The sequence below is a fragment of the Aedes aegypti genome, chromosome 2 (assembly GCF_002204515.2).
Source record: "Aedes aegypti strain LVP_AGWG chromosome 2, AaegL5.0 Primary Assembly, whole genome shotgun sequence".
Classification (NCBI taxonomy): domain Eukaryota; kingdom Metazoa; phylum Arthropoda; class Insecta; order Diptera; family Culicidae; genus Aedes; species Aedes aegypti.
In genome coordinates this window covers 376,527,775-376,544,695 of record NC_035108.1, presented here as the reverse complement: position 1 = coordinate 376,544,695, position 16,921 = coordinate 376,527,775, and positions in this window count along the sequence as shown.

Sequence of the window (16,921 nt, the reverse complement as noted above, 5' to 3'; positions counted from 1 at the left end):
TTTGAATTTTACCACCTGTGGGAGCTTATGAATGCTGACGGCACTTCTTACAGAAAACGACCATATAATGATAGCTGTGTGCTACCAACTAAACATTTGTCAAATACACCGTTATTTAGCGGTTGAATGGTGTGCTTAACATTACAAATGGTAGAAGACAAATAGTATAACATGGGAAAAATATGTTTTACGTCAACGTTTATGTTTTGAACGAGTTATCTGATGTTGAACGCCAAAGTGATCCGTCACTGTGGGTGATCCGTAACTGTGTGGGCATGGTATTAGATACATTAACTTTTGAATAACAAACTGAAATTCTTTTATTTTATTTATGAATTTATGTGTATCATCTGTGTAGAACAATTTATATGGCCAAATAAGGTACGATACTATGCTTTCGATTGGAAAATTAGTATATTTTGCTCTTTTACAACTCAGCTTAGATAAACCACGAAAAGTTTCGTGTGAATTTTGAAATCATTATTCTTTTTGTATTTTCTTATACCAGAAAGGTTAAAAAAAACTTTTAGGTGGATTAATTCAAATTTTCTATGGTCAATTGGACAAATTCAAGCTGGGAATGGAACAAAATAAAGGAAAACAACATATGCGGATATTAAAGCTTTTTAAAATTCTCGTTAGCAGTCTGCCAATAAATTATAATTATTCTTCATCCACTTACCCCACCCCAATAAAAAGTAGGGGTAAGTGTACCATGTCCAATATATTTGTATTTATTTATAAAAATCACATATTTTTCATTGTGATTCATTCAATTAGAACTGAAATGCTCACCATGTGTTGAAAAAAATAATAGAATTCGATTTTAGACAGAGATACAATGGATTTTTAATCGATGGAAAACAATTTGCAAATTAATCACTTTTTGCAGCTAACAAGTTTGCTTGTGTAAGTGTACGTGTAGTACCAGTTTTGCAATAGTATCAGTGTGGGCGTAAGAATATAACCTAAAACGAAGCAATGGTGCGAAAACATTCAACATATTCAAGTATTTAAGCTTTATATTGACAAATGATCCACTTACCCCACTGATACACTTCCCCCACTGTACCTTATTTAATTTAAATTTTATCGATCAATTTCAACTAAATTATATCCTAATTGAAAGTTTAAGTTCTATATTGCATGATAAGTGGATTTGATCACAAAAAAAATTGATAAACCATACTTTAAATCTCATGTAAACATCAATGTAACCAGAATGTAGTACAACTTTGGCAACCTGTAGCTATAAATTGTGACGAGCTGAAACATTTCTGAGAACGGCATTAGATTCAGCGACCCAAAATCTACTAGAGACACATAATTTGATTCTTGATTCACGCAAAAATGTGATTTTTGTTAAGCTGTGTCATCTACTTTGCAAACAAAAATTTTCACCAAAAACACCTTGCTAACGATTTAAGTTACAATCAGCTATATTTTTTTCAATTTCGCGTGAATAAATTTTGAGCTTAAACTTTAAACTACATTTTTCAAATAAAAACTGTAATGGAATAAATTACGAAAAAAAATTTCAACATTTGCGACCACATTTTTGAAGCCACACTTCGATATTCCTTGGAGAATTTTAGTATAATCAAATAAATCGAGAACTATCGAAGGGTGGCTTCAGAACTTTTGCTACAAATCTCTTGGAAACTAATCAAATATTGTGAGAGTTGTTGAAACTTTCAACGTGAAAATCCTGGAGTGCAACCATTCCTTCTACGTATTTTTTTTCTTAAAATTATTCCGGAATATGTACCCAGATTCAACTAAAAGAAAATTACTTATACTTCCAAAACTTCGAAAACTTCAAATCTACAAAAATTTGTTGATTCTGTTAAATTTTATACTGAGATATTTCCAAAATACTCCACAAATTCTGCTTCAATGGATTTTGGTTTTGAAATGTCTCTTGTCTTCGAATCTTAACAAAAAAAATGTTGAAAACCCCAAGGAATACATTTGTTTCCGAACTTACACATGTAACGGAATCTGTGAAAAACATTTGGCAAAATAACTAGGAAAGGGAAAAGAATTTATTAAGATATTCAAAGAAACTTGTCAAAACATTCCTGAAAACATTTCATTATAAATAGTTTTATCAATTATTGGCAGAATTCTTTATTGATTTAATTCTTGTGGACTTCGAGGACAAAATTCCTAGCTCTCTGGTAGAATTCTGGGGAATCCAGAAGTTATGGAAAAAACTGCTCGATTTCAGGGATAATTTCCGAAGGAGATTCTGATGGAAGTTGTTGAGGAATTTTTGTTTTGTTTTTTTATTCATTAGAGATGTTTTAATTGTCCAGTAATCACTTATCTTTCGTTGTTCCGTTGCCCATTTGTTGTTCAAGAACTCCTTCATACTCCAAAGACCAAGACTTTCAAGAATTTAAAAACAAAAGGTGAATCCTACGAGTTATGAAAAATTTCGGAATTTTTATACGTATCCATTCAGAATTGTTGAACTTCTATAGTTCTACCACAATAATTTAAAATAGTCCCCTCAAAAAAGATTGTTTGGAATTTCTGTGAATTGGAGAAATCTACTATCTATTCGTTGGTATCATGTTACTTTGGAGTTCATCCAAAACATTTTCTAAGACGTTAGATACAAAAACTTTCAGTACTAAATTTCATCCGTTTTGATGCTAATCATTGTCTCTTACAAAAGAAGTCGGAAAAGAACAAGATTTTTTGTAGCAAATTCTACAAAAAACACTTTAGCTTTTATGTGAGATATATCGTCAGGAATTTCTGGAAAAATGTTTTGAGAAGTCTGAGATAAAGTTGCAGAATCCTTTAATAAATCTGCAGATATTTTTATACCCAGAAAATCGCTAGTGCTGTTCAAAGAAAAAAAAATCGCTGGAAATTATTTGGATTAATCTCTGGTGACTTTTTCAAACAAATACATCATAGGAATGTTTTTGTTTTTGTAATTTTTATCATTTTTTGATCAATTTCTGTTATCAATGATAACCAAATGATAACAAAATTGGTTATCATTTTATCCATGACAAACATTATTGATGACAGGTTGATAACAAATATGTTATCACACATCTTTCCCATAACATTTTTACAAGAATTTGTTACTTTTCGTCATAAAAATTTTCGTAAAATTATTTGAAGCGTAAGTTTAATCCAAAAACACTCATTTTTCATTTTACTTTCCGTAATTTATGACCATAAAATTCAACTCGAACTCAGTGATAACATAATTAACTTTAACTTTTTTATCCGACAAACAAATTTGAGTTCTCATTTTTGTTATGTTGACTGTTAATTCAGCCAAGATGATAACAAAATCAGTAATCAAATGATGATAACCAGGTAACAAAATTTATTATCATTTTGCTATTCAACTGTGCTCAAGTAGGCCCCCTCCAGGAAAAAAATCCTAGCTACGCTATTGTCAATAAATTACACTCGCTCTGTGCGCGTGTGTTGTATATATTAGATGGATGAATATGGGTTATGAAAAGGGTCTGCGTGATCTGTAAGGATTTTAATTCGAGACTTATAACCTTCTAAGTTATTGGGTCTCCAAGTGGCTCGGAAGCTTGGTTGGTAAAGCACTCGTCTAGCAAACAAGAGTCCTGGGTTCCAATCCCAACCGAACACATGGATTTTTTTTTCATAGTTGGACAAATTTAATCAGAACATCGATGTTTCTGAAACGATTTATGTTCGATATGTCGAATTGATTGATCGATTTGATGAAATCATTTGAATCGATGTTTTTAAAACAATTCGATTTGCAAGCTTATATGAAAATTCACGAAAACAAGCATTCAAAATGAGACTAAAAGCAATTGCATATGATTTGAATTACATTGAGATTAAAAATTATATATTAAATACTTCAAGGCGGACTCATTCAACTAGGTTAATAATTCATCACTTCAATGAAAAGTTTTTATCAATTTCATTCCTTTGCATTGAAACAAAAATCGGATGAAGAAAATCGATTCACTCGATTTTGAGTAATTCTAACATCGATTCAAAAAATCGATTAATCGGAACGAACAATCCATTTTTGGAATATCGATTCAAAACCCCCATCGCTACTTTGAAAGCACCAGGATCTCATCCAAAAATGAAAGGAGTATATGCTGCCTTACGATGGTAATGCCGCTTCTTTGCATAATAGATTGCCTGTGGCTCAAAAACTGGATTTCAAGCTATCTAGAGTATCAGTCTAATTAGTTTCACTGGAAAACCATGCGCAGATATTATCTGCCTCAGCACATTCTTCCTCACTGAAACGTACGCTGAAGACCTTCGATTTGATTGGAACAGCTTATAATACACAATTTGTTGTATTTGAGCTCTTCCATTCTAGGTAGCGAAATTGTGAATCAACTAGTAAATTAATAGCGGAATTAATTAAATGGTCGAAAACTTATTTGGATTTTGTTGATTAAATTTTAACTTGAAGTTGTTAAATTTTCGGAAGCTACATTGAAAAACCATTTTTAATTATCCTAGTATTGGATCGAACAAAATTTTGAATCAATGCAGTCGAATTCCATCCAGAATGAGTGGAAACAATATTATATCGTGTTCGAAAGTCTTCGATTCGGATTGAATTTTACACATGTTTCCAGTATGGTAGAATATGTGTTTTCCATAGATCATTTTGACTGTTTTGTTCTAGGGAGAAGCTGTAATGAACAAATTACACTAGTGTTTCGAATAGTTATTCTAGACTTCATTGACATATAGCTAGGGAAATACGATTATATTTTATTCATAATGAGATTTAATAAGTTGATATAATATAAAGAAACATATCTCTCAAATCCAATGCCAATTATTTAACAGAATACCGGCTGCCTAGCTCATTAATAACGTTTCTAGTATCTACTTTAAATTTGAACACAATATGATTTTTTCGCTGTTGAATCCCATGAAGCTATTTGGGTAGCGAATTTCCATTGTTCTTTTCTCAACAGCAGCAATGCCAAGTATCACTAATTCATCATCGTCACTATGCCATGGCGTGTGGGGTTTTGTGTGTCAGTTCTTATAGTGTAATTTGTTTTCCTTCAACCGTTTTTTTTTTTCTTCTGCAGCAGTTCTTTGCTCATGTTGCCTTCGCCCACGCAATAGTAACCACTTGGTTCTCACCAAGCAGGTACGCAAACAAAAGTGGACGGCGAGAATTGTGCTGCTGGTTAGCGTTGATGGAGAGAAGCAACTCGGTGTACCATCACCCCACAATTATGGATCACTCAGTGTCAAATCGAAACTATTAAATTTAATAAAACGACATAGAAAACATACAATTCTAGACAGCAAAGTCTATTTGGACAAAATTTGATGTAGAATTGTGAAAAATAATTGAATCGTTCTGGTGGGCTTCGATCCCACGACTCCCAATACGCTAGAATGGGCGCGTTAACCAACTACGCCACAGAACGGATAACGATTCTGCAGGGATGCTCAAAAGAGATTTGTTTCTTCAGCAACATCCTTCATTAAGATTTGAAGAATGAGTTTTCAATATGGGATGATAAGTTTCTACTTACATTACAGTGTTAGCGTGTTTGGGACATTTCTTAAAGTTTATCTATAGTAATTGCCATATAAACCTACATTGTCTTTGGGCCACCTTTAAATCACCACCTAGGAAGCTGAAAATTTCACAGAATACTATTTTTATGGTAAGGAGCATATGCGAGATTGGATTTTCAAACATTTTTAAAATTTGAATCGTCCTATTGCCGCATATTATTAATCACTAGTTGGAACCGCTAATATTCAGTATTTTGAATCAAGTTGTCTAAAGATGAATTCATACTGAATCTTAACAAACAAGCAATTTTCAAACATTTATATTTGAATTTTATCATAACTTGATGAATGTTAATGGAATTTTTTTAGAAAAGGGCGTTATTTTGATAGCTTTGTAATACCAACTTCAAATTCATCAAAAACACCATTATCAATCATATAAGATATGACTTGGAAAAAGTATGTTTCACATTGATTTTTACGTTTTTAGCGAGTTATTCGGTATTGAACGACAAACATACCCATAACTATATGTGATCCATAACTGTGTTGTCATGGTACACATATTTTGAACTGCCCGCCGCTGGTTGCACCGGAATATGACATATGGAATATGTTCATTATGCCCCTAATCCCCCTACTCACTTTTTGCCGTTCTTTAAAGTTCAAATTGTTCACCGCAGTTGTTGTGGATAAGTGCAAATTGCAATCAACCAGTCAGTGTAAGAATGGAAATTCTTTTCCGTAAAAAAAAAAACAGCACAAGCAACTTTGAAATACATAACTTATAAGAACAACACAATGCGGCGTGATGTGAATGGAAGTGCGACGGCTGTTACTGTAGGATTGTTGTTCTTTTTACCTTTGTAGATGATTTGAAGCAAAATGTGTCATGTTTGTAAGGGAGAAAGAAAAAGCCATTGCTGGTTTCATCTGTAACAAACATTTGGAATATAATTCATTATTCTTGTAAAACGGTGCACTTATTCAGTATTGATTAGAAAATAGCAATGACAGCAGATATTTTATCATAAAGACATTTGTCATGCGGCTCAAAGATTAAGCAAGTTTGTTCAATAATTTGCTATCTTTGATTCGAAAGAAACTCTACAAAAAAAACTTATAAAACGAACTCCACATCAAAATAATTCTCCGGGCTTATTGCGCCTCCTGATTACGGATAAACACCGTACCCTCAAATTCAGTGTCCTAATTTGCCCTGCCTAAAGTAAGCTACGATTTCCGCTCAGCCCAGTCAATTTTGTCGCGAATCGGCTTAGCGATGGGAAATGTTCGAGTGCGACTATAATAAATTCATGTTTATGCCATTTGCCCCCAGGTGACGAGACGAGAGGGGTGTGCGACAACGACGGAATTCGAATGTGCTCGTGGCAGCTTTGGGCGTATCATCGATTCATAATTGGCCAATTAGAAAGCATATCCCTGACCCAATGAATGCGCAAAATGTTTACGAGATTTGCTGGATTTTGTGTGAGAGCATTTAATATGTTGGCATTTATATGGTTCCGGTCGGTTCATTTGGGTTCCCATCCATTCGAATGATAGTTGTGCGAATCATGGACTAAAACTGTTCCATTGGCAATCAGCAGAGAGTTGAAATCGACTTTAATTGAATCCCATTCAACCTTTGACACATCGAGCGACTAACAGTTCGCCCATCCTAGACGATGATTGAATTTAAACACTCGAGCACGCTGCAAGGTCGATCAATCGACGGGACGACGCTCTCGACCATGTAACAGTAATTAATTTCAATAAAATTCTGCAGTGCAGGGTTAACTGCTGTCTCTTCAATTCAGCTTGATGAGCAAAGGAATTGGAACTGTGTCATTCCGGAAACGGCGGATACTCAACTGGTCGAACATGTCCAATATGTAGTTCAGAGTTCATTACTTTACGTTTCTAAAACGATTCAACATACAACACCAACACAGACTCACAGTAAAAGTTGGGAAGTTGAAGTGAAGAAGTGAAAGGAACCTGCCTCTATACGTTCGTTTTCAGATTCTTCCAAAAAATCATCTAACGAATCCTTAGAGAATTGACCCGCGATTCCTTTAAAAATGCTTCCAATGATTCAATGATACATACAGGGAATTTCTAGAGGTTTTCCTTCAAGCATTTCTTCGAAAATTCATCCAAGGATCTGTGCGGGGCTTCCCCTAATATATTTCGCAGGGTTCTACTTGAATTTTGTCTACTTGTCTCCATGAATTTTACAAGAATTTCCGCAAGGATTCCTGGAATATGTTCTTAACATACTCGACCACATATTTATCCAATAATTCTGCCCTTGGTATCCATCCGATGTTTTTATTGCAAGAATTTCTTCAGGGTGATTTTTAATTGTTCAAACCTTCATTCAACGATTTCGCTTTAAATTCTACTAAGGAAGTCAAGGAATCGTTCAATGATTGTTCTTTTTTTTTCTAAGGATTTCACTGGTTTGATTTTCATGTTTACCCTAGCTACGGGAATCCGATAAGGATTTTTTTAAGAAATCTGGTAATGATTTATAATGCTTTGTATTCTTGTAGAAATTTATCCAAGGGCTCTTTTAAAATTGTTACCAGTATTCTTGCAGCATATTTTTCAGCGACTATTGTAATCAAACTTTACCCAAATAGTTGTTTTGACAACTATTAGAACGCATATTTTTCCAACGCTATACCTGAAAGTGAAATAAAAGTTCTTATAATTGATAATAAAAATTGAACAGTTGAAACCATTTTTAATGTATTTGAATCCTCTGAGCAAAATTTCAATAGAGAAACAAAAAAGTAGATTGGAGTATCTTGCACCTCTTAATTCCACCCTAATTACTTTTCTTTTTTTGTTTTTCTGGAGTTGGACTTCTTCATCGCAAAAAACGATGAGAGATGTTCCAAGTTTAAATTTTGACAAGTTGGCCCACCAAACATTGTTTTGCTATCGAGCTGATGACTTTGCGCATTCCTAGCGTAGCTTTTCAAACTGGAGAAAACTTAAATGGAGAATAATTATTTAAATATTTCTGATGACAAAAATGCCTTTTTGTGTGAAATATGGATAACAAAGAAGTAGCTGATATAAAAACTAGGTGTAATGTTCAAGTAACGAACATTTTTTAATCTCTTTTTAGTCATTTTCTCCATGTACCCGTAAGGGAAGGGGTGGTAAAATGAACATCTTAAGGATATCATCATGTTTCTGATAGAAAAACGAGGAAAAAACGAATTCAGACTGAAATAGTAAAATTTCACATATTTTTATCGCTAGCAAAAAAAAAACGATACAAATGTCCATTTTACCTGCACTATGTGGGTAAAATGAACAGCTGTTGGTGGTAAAATGAACTTGATGCAAAAAACGTAAGCAAAACAAATATTTTAGAAAATTTTCATAGCTTTCCCGAAAAACATCCATTAATGATTGTAACCCATTCAAAAAAAAAATTTAAAGGTATCAGATTTGACATTATATCATAACGGTATTGATCTCACTGAAAAACCTCAGGAATCCCGAGCTAAAAGTTACGCCAGTTCTAATTTTCGAACGTGGATTTCTAAAGTCTTAGTTTTCGTTGATATTTTCACTTAAATTGACCTCCGTATCAACCCGAACACTCCAATTAATGCTCTAAATCGTCAGTGCGATTCAATCAAATTCGTTTATTTCTGTAAAAGGCACGGTGTTCATTTTACCACCCCTGTTCATTTTGCCACCACTTCCCCTATCCCCTATTCCTCATCAAAAATCCAGCGTTTTCATCACAACAAAATCCCAGGTCTCCTGTCAATTGATGCCGTTGTGACGATCAGCTGTTGAGAAACGTCTCGTAAAATGGCTTATTTCAATTTGAATAATTGCCAGGGTTTTTTTTAATGTCTCCAATCGCACGGGAAAATGTATTCCAATGTCTTCCACTTCAATATTATCAATTATTTATCAGGGTAACTTTACACAACGAACTATACGAATGCCAAATTTATGAGTTAAGTAATAACATTAAGCTCTTGTGTGAAAGATTTCACTTTATTATAGAGAAATTTCTTCACAACCTCTTCAATGAAATTCTTCAGAGATAATTCCTCTCGAATATTGTTTTCAAACCATGCTTGTCAAGCAACAGCTGTAACATGCATGGCTTTATGAATAATTATTCATAAGAATTTCTTTACAGATTACTTAACATATTTTTTCAATTATTTATCCTCAAAGTTTTCCTATGATGTTTCATGAAATTTATCAACATCAGTATCAAGGAGATCTGTCAATATATTATAAATAATGCCAATTCAATATTTTATAAATAATGCCAACAAAAAATATAAATTCAAACAATAAAATTTCTACCAGATAAAGAGATTTTCTATTTACAATTTCCTCAAAAGGGTTCCTTCAGAAACTTTACATTGATTCCTTTTTGTAATGCTTCAAACGATTTATTTTAGATGATTTCAAGCAATCCATTGAGAGAAACTTAAAAGTTGATTGGAGTACCTTGTACCTTTTAATTCCGCCCTAAATGCTTATCTTTGATAGATACGCGTATTTCGATTACCGCTTGCAGACTTCTTCAGTGTCAGTTACTCGTATCAACTCCACTCTGCTCAAAGGATTCGAATAGATTAAAAAGAGTTATCCATAGCTTCCCAAACTCGGTTTTCGCGGCGCACCAGCCGTTCGTCGGATCGCTTTTTCGTTCACCTTCAAGCGAGCTCGCAACAAGCTGGTGCGCCGCGAAAAGCGAGTTTGGGAAGCGCGGGAGTTATCCATTGAGATTTGTTCAGTTTTTCCTCCAAGAATTTTTCCAAAAATATATTATTTCCAAAAATATATAATTTCCCGATAAGTTTCTACAGAGATTCCTATAGAACTTTTTATAGGGATTATTCTTTTTTTCAACCCCCTTGTCCTCTTCAGGAATTCTAGCATAAGTATATACACACTTTTACAGGATATTTTTCAAACTTATTTGAGATAAATAGCCCATAAACTCTTCTAAGAATTCACTCCACTATTTCTTTAGGAAATTTAACAATTCCCTTCCAATTTCAATAACCCAAGAATTCCCTTTAGTATTTTTCAAATACTTTATCCATTAATTACTTCAGAACTCCCTTTCTGTATTTCCTGCTATAGATTTCACCAAGAATTTAATCCCCTAGAGATTTCTATAAGTGTTCTTGATAAAATGCACTGGGGGATTGAGGTATGAGCATTCATTTGAAATATCAACAAGAATTCTTCAAGCAATGCCTAAAATAATATCTTCATCATCTCTGAGTATTTTTGTGCCCTGTTCGAAATGCATGAAATTTATCCATGACAATTCCAACTTTTCCTTTAAAAATACGCAGAAATGTCCTTTCGATAGCTCCACTTTTATTTTTGATTTTTTTGTTGAAATCTTATGAAAGTTGTTCTACGGAAATCTAAAGGAGTTTGCCAAGACCAAGATTTTCACCATTTTTTCCAGGTATTACATGACCAATTACAATTTAATGAAAATCATCGTAGACTCTCAAGTAATTTCAGCAGACATTTTTCTACGGACAACTTGGGATTTTTTTCGGAAAACCTGGGATAACTGATAAAATTTCAAGAGGGCACTTCTTTGAAAATTTCAAGACAAATACAAAAACTATTACCAATATTTGAGCATATTTTGCAAACCTTATGAAAAAAAAACTATTAAAGCATCTATATCTAAAGAAAAGAAAATTTTTGGAAATCCTTTCAGTAGAAATTTTCTTGAGAAATCCTTGAAGGTTTTTTTTTTCAAATTTTAGTGAAATTTTAAATCAAGGAATTGGCAAATTCGATGAATTTGAGAATTGTACTCACATGAACTTCTAAAAAATAATGGTAAATATTGTCAAAATGGCTTTCTTTCTTTTTTGCATTCATCTCTGAAAGCTTCTAAAAAACTGGTTTAGAGATCTTTGTCAAAAGTCTGAGTGAAATTTCGCAGAAAAAACTCAAGGAAGATTCATCCATAAATCACTGGACAAATTTGTGGGGTAGTTACTAGGAACTTCTTTGAGAATTTCTAAATAAATTTTCACAGTAATGGTTAGTGTAATTCTGGAATGAATGATTGAAAGTTTGTTTTCAAAACTCTAAGAGAAACCTTTGGAATTATTTCAAAGATATAGTTTAGGTGTTCTAGATAATTTCCATGAAAATTTTTTGTGATAAAAAGATAAATCTTTTGAACATGCATATATTTTTGTTGTACTACAAGTTTTTTACAATATTATTGTTTTATTTACATGTTTACACATATGTTGAGGATAGTATAAAAAACTAAGATGTTTTTAATTGACATAGTTGATTTACTTTATTTTTTTGCATTTCATTGATTTAAACTTTTTAAAATGATGTAAGTGTATTAACTAGCGATAAACTTTCATGGAACAAAAATAGCACTTTTTTTATCTAAACTTCTTGTATTTCGAGATTTCCCATAGGACTTTCCAAGTGCATATCATCTTTTATTGTTTTAGCACTTTCCAAGTGCATATCATCTTGGTAAAAACTTCAATCAGGATCATATCTTTATGTTGTTTTAAAAAAAATCATGTGTTAATTGATTTACCAATTCTAAAAAAATAGGGATTTCTGCGGGATTTTTATTGGGTTTGTTTCAATTCAACCAAAAGTATATAAACTTTTTCATGGATTTATTTGAAACTTATTCCAAAGTATTCCTTGCCAAATTTGAAAGAAAATCATGGAGATATAATAAGCAGACATTGGTTGAAAAAATGTTTACCAATTTTTGAAAAAAGTCTTCAGGAGTTTCCGAAAAAAAAACAGGTGGAGAAAAAATCATTAAAGATCTCTTAAAAATACCTAAGAGGAATCAAGGAAAAAAATCTAAAGACCTTTCTGGGATAGTTTCAGAAGCAACAATTAAATTATGTTTGATGAGCACGTGAAAAAACTCTACAAGAATCACTGAACCCAATTTCAGAAAAAAAAATCTTTGTGAGAATCCCCGAATTCCTTCGACAAATCTGTGGAATTATTTTAAAACCTCTATTATTGAAAATTTCTTTATCTAGAATATTTTTTTTTACTTATCTCGTTTATTTGGCAGGCTCAACTAGAATAATATATCGACAAATCTCTGCAACAGATCTTGTATGAAGCTCTGGAACCATCCTTGAAAAAAATGAATATCTAAAGAAATCTATGGAGGATTTCTGATGAAATTCGGACAGGAATTGCTATAGATAGATTCACTGCCCATAACTGCACATTTGTCACATTCGAAATTTTTGACAATTTCAAGTCAATACCGTGCAAGGTCATCAAATGATGAACACTTTCGATCCACTTACAGAAATCAGTGAGATTGTTTTTGAAAGCTCGAAAAAAAAACAAGCTGTTTTGTCACATTGGCAATTGTATTCGCATAACAGTCACGTTAAGATTATACATGAGCCTCGCTAGGTATTACCAATAAAATTTCTGTCAGAATTATTTTCTGACTATTCACCCAATATGCGATATGAGTTGTACGAAAATTCAGCCTCAAATACGCACTTTTGAGTTCTTGGTAGTATTAAGAAATTTTAGTTTCTTCCCATACTGCTATAAAATGCACACTTGGTACTCCATTTACTCAATGCCTACTTTTGTCGAATGTTACAAATATGCAGTTATGGGCAGTTTAGCACTGCATTAATCTACTGGAAAGATCTCTGTTGTTCCAATCTATTTTTTTTTCAAATGTAAGAATTGTAAAAAATACCAATAATTATAAATGTCTTCCCTAATACAGAAATGTCTTCCCAAAATCTTCCATTTTCCATAAGTCTTCCACACTACTCAATTTTCTACCAATGGAAGACATAGAGCTTAGTATCATTTAAATACACGAACACTTACATGCACTCGTCATACACAGTTTGTTTTTGTTTTTCCCTGAGCAACTTACAAACGCTTTCCAAAATCATCAAAATGCCCAATTTGTAAAATGTTCATCCGGAAGCTGAGTGTTTTTTGAGACAGAGTACATATTGTTTTCCTTTCAAGTTTCACAACTACATCTACACTAGAGCACCCATACCATAGATCGCGATAACCACTATATTCTAGGCTATTCTAGGCTATAGACGCAATTATCTTCAAGTTCAGCGGATTTATCACCAGCCTTAGAATCGTTGATTACGCCGTCTCCAAGAACTTCAAGCACAGCATCACATATCCGTACATCTGGAGATCACTTCAACTGACTGCATCACAAATTGTCCACATTTCAATTGATGGCGACACTTCTTCTTATCAATCTCAGAACCTATCGTGGCGCAATATCGATTCGAACCACTACCTTGTTATTGTAAGCGTGTGCCAAAGGCTTTCCGTTGTGAACAATATTCGGTACCGACGCCCACCACGGTACAATTTGGAACGACTCATGCTACCCATAGTCTCAGTTGCAAAGTAAAGTCATGAAGCAGCTTTGCCAGACAAGGGACAGCTAACTGAAGCTCCTCTTGAGGTCTACTGGAGTAGTGTTGAAGCAGTTATTAATAACGCAGCAGAAAGTGCCATTGGGTTCATGGAAGGAAATCGACGGAATGGTTGGTTTGACGAGAAGTTCCAGACGGTTTAAGACGAGAAGGAAGTAACGCGAGCAATGATGGTGCGACAAGTTATCGGCCAAAACGTGGAATGTTTCAAACAGAAGCAAAGGCAGCAAATACATCTGTTCCGGGATAAACCGCGCCGCCAGGAAGAGTTGGTGTGCAAAGAGCTGGAGCAGCTGTATCCTACTCAATAAAGTGGTAAGTTCTACCAGAAACTCACAAAGGTCGCTCATAATGTCGCGAACCAAGATGTGCCGATATAACGATGGAGGACGAACATGAGGTGGTTGAATGGAAGAATCAGCAGTACGATGAACAACTGAATGGCACAGAGGAGGACGACCAAGGCAGCAGAAAGAAAGACTTCATCGATACGGCGGATGAAGGAGACGAGCCAACACCCACAATATGTAAAGTTATGGATACTGTCAAACAGCTCAAGCGTAACATAGCAGCTGGGAAGGATGGTATTGGCGGAACTTATTAACATGGGCCCGGACAGGTTGGCTACTAGTCTGCACCGATTGATTGCCAGGATCTGCATTCCAGATCCAGCTACCGGAGGAGTAGAAGGAGGGAGTACTATACCCAATATACTAAAAAGGTGACAGGTTAGAAAGTGAGAACAATCGAGCTATCACTATTCCTAAGGCTGCACATAAGACGCCCGTGGATGGCCGACATTTCTCTGATGTCATAAATGTTGCAGGGGTAGCGAATTCCAGACCACATTGAACAATGCAATTCAATATCCAGCGCTTCTCAGTAGACGGTGTTACACTGAATACCGTGTTGATTCGTTGTGTTGATCCGGATACTATGCTTTGAATTCCAGACACCGGCTTTAAATCACCTAAAAATTATTTTTTCGGCAACTTATATACGTGCATAATGTAGAAGACATCATTACTATGGATTCTAGGCGAAAAACATCGGAATATGGTCCAAACCACCGAGAAAATGGCCAGCGTCTGGCCTTCGGAGCGTCCGGCAATTCGATGCAGTAGGGTACAATTAAAAGCTGGACGAGCGGATAATTGAGCTCAATGTAAGCGAAAACCTTAACAATCTACGGGATTCAATACATGGAGTGTTGAGTGAAACTGCACGAGAAATGTTAGATACTGCTCGAAGACGCCCCAGAAGCGGATGATTTGACGAGGAGTGCCAGATGGTCACGGATGAGAAGAACATTGAAAGACGTCGGATGTTAGTGTCTGATACCAGGCTGAACGGAGAGCGGTACAAGAAAGCAAGATAAGCCGAAAAATGAATCCATCGCAGGAAGAAAAAAGAGTAGGGGAAATCAGGGTAAAACCGACACTGTGGGTAAGCTCGACACCCTTTGATTTTTCATGTTTTGAGCAGATTTTCATGCAGATTCCACTACGCTATATTTTAACTTGTGAAATGTTGTGTTTCAAATGACATTACAACTAACTTTTCCAATAAACTACCAAAATAAACAACAAATCATATTCGATAACATAGAAGCAACAGCAATATTTCGCTATTTTTCTTTCACAATTTCGCATGTGAAATTTTTAAAATATAATTATTTGTTCTGCGTCTACATCATCATTTACTATTATTACGTTGATACAACATGAAGGAGAAATTAATTTTTGGTTTTTCAGCAGCTGAAAACGCTATTGAAAAATAAATGTTTACTCAGGGTAAGATCGACACTTTCATTTGGGGTAAAATCGACACCTTTCTTTGCTTCATAATCTAACTTCAGAGTATCTTTCTAATCCAAAGACTATCTCTGCAGTTTATGCGAGTCTTAATTTTCGAATTCCAGTGAAGTTCATGGATGGCGAACTTGTTAACATGTGAAATATGACACTATATAACTTGCCACAAGCTATCATTAAGTATTTTAAAAAAAATATTTCTATGTTATCACGTTTGAACTTATTTGATGAAGCTTGAAGAAATTTTTCTCATTTAAAATTGAAGAATTTGAATGATTTTCACATAGAATTTGAAATTTTTTCACATAAATTAATCTTATTGTTTATTTACAAACCATGGAGTTCGACAGTTTTTAAAATCTGAAAATAATTACACTTTTCTGTTTTGATAAAATAAAACAGTGTTAATTTTCACAATCATTCGCTACATCTTCATCTTCATAAGCATTCCATGAACACAAATTTAAAATATACATGTGTATTCACCCCAACTATATAATCTTAGCATGGGACATTTGCATTTTTTCACATATATTTAGTGGAACTTTGGCCTCTCCTCAATAATTTACGTAATATGTTAATAATCCTTCAAAAGAAGGGTTCATAAATGTCAAAAGTCATGTTTAAAGCATTCTTTTATATATGCAATGTGATGGTGATGTTCACAACGTATAAATTCTACTCAAAGTGGATGTGTCGGTTTTACCCCAACAGGGTGTCGATTAGACCTATTCATATTTTAGAAAATGTCTGGAAATTTTCCAGTCAACCAATATTTCGATTTCTCATGTCAAAATGAACTTCTGGTCAAAATTTCAGTAAATTTGTACAAAATTAGGTGTGCTTCAAATCAATTATATATTTTTGGGCTAATTTCAAGCTTTAAAAATTCATGACTACCAAACGGAACATCAAAAATTATCGGAAATACCTCTACATAGTAGTTGATTTAATTCTACGAACTTTTACCGAACACAATTTTATGATTGGAGCAAGTTTTAACATAGTTTGGTTGAGTTACAGTTACAGTTTATCTAACAAAAATAATTTGTAAAAAATGAGAAATTAGGAAACACATTTGTAAATCCG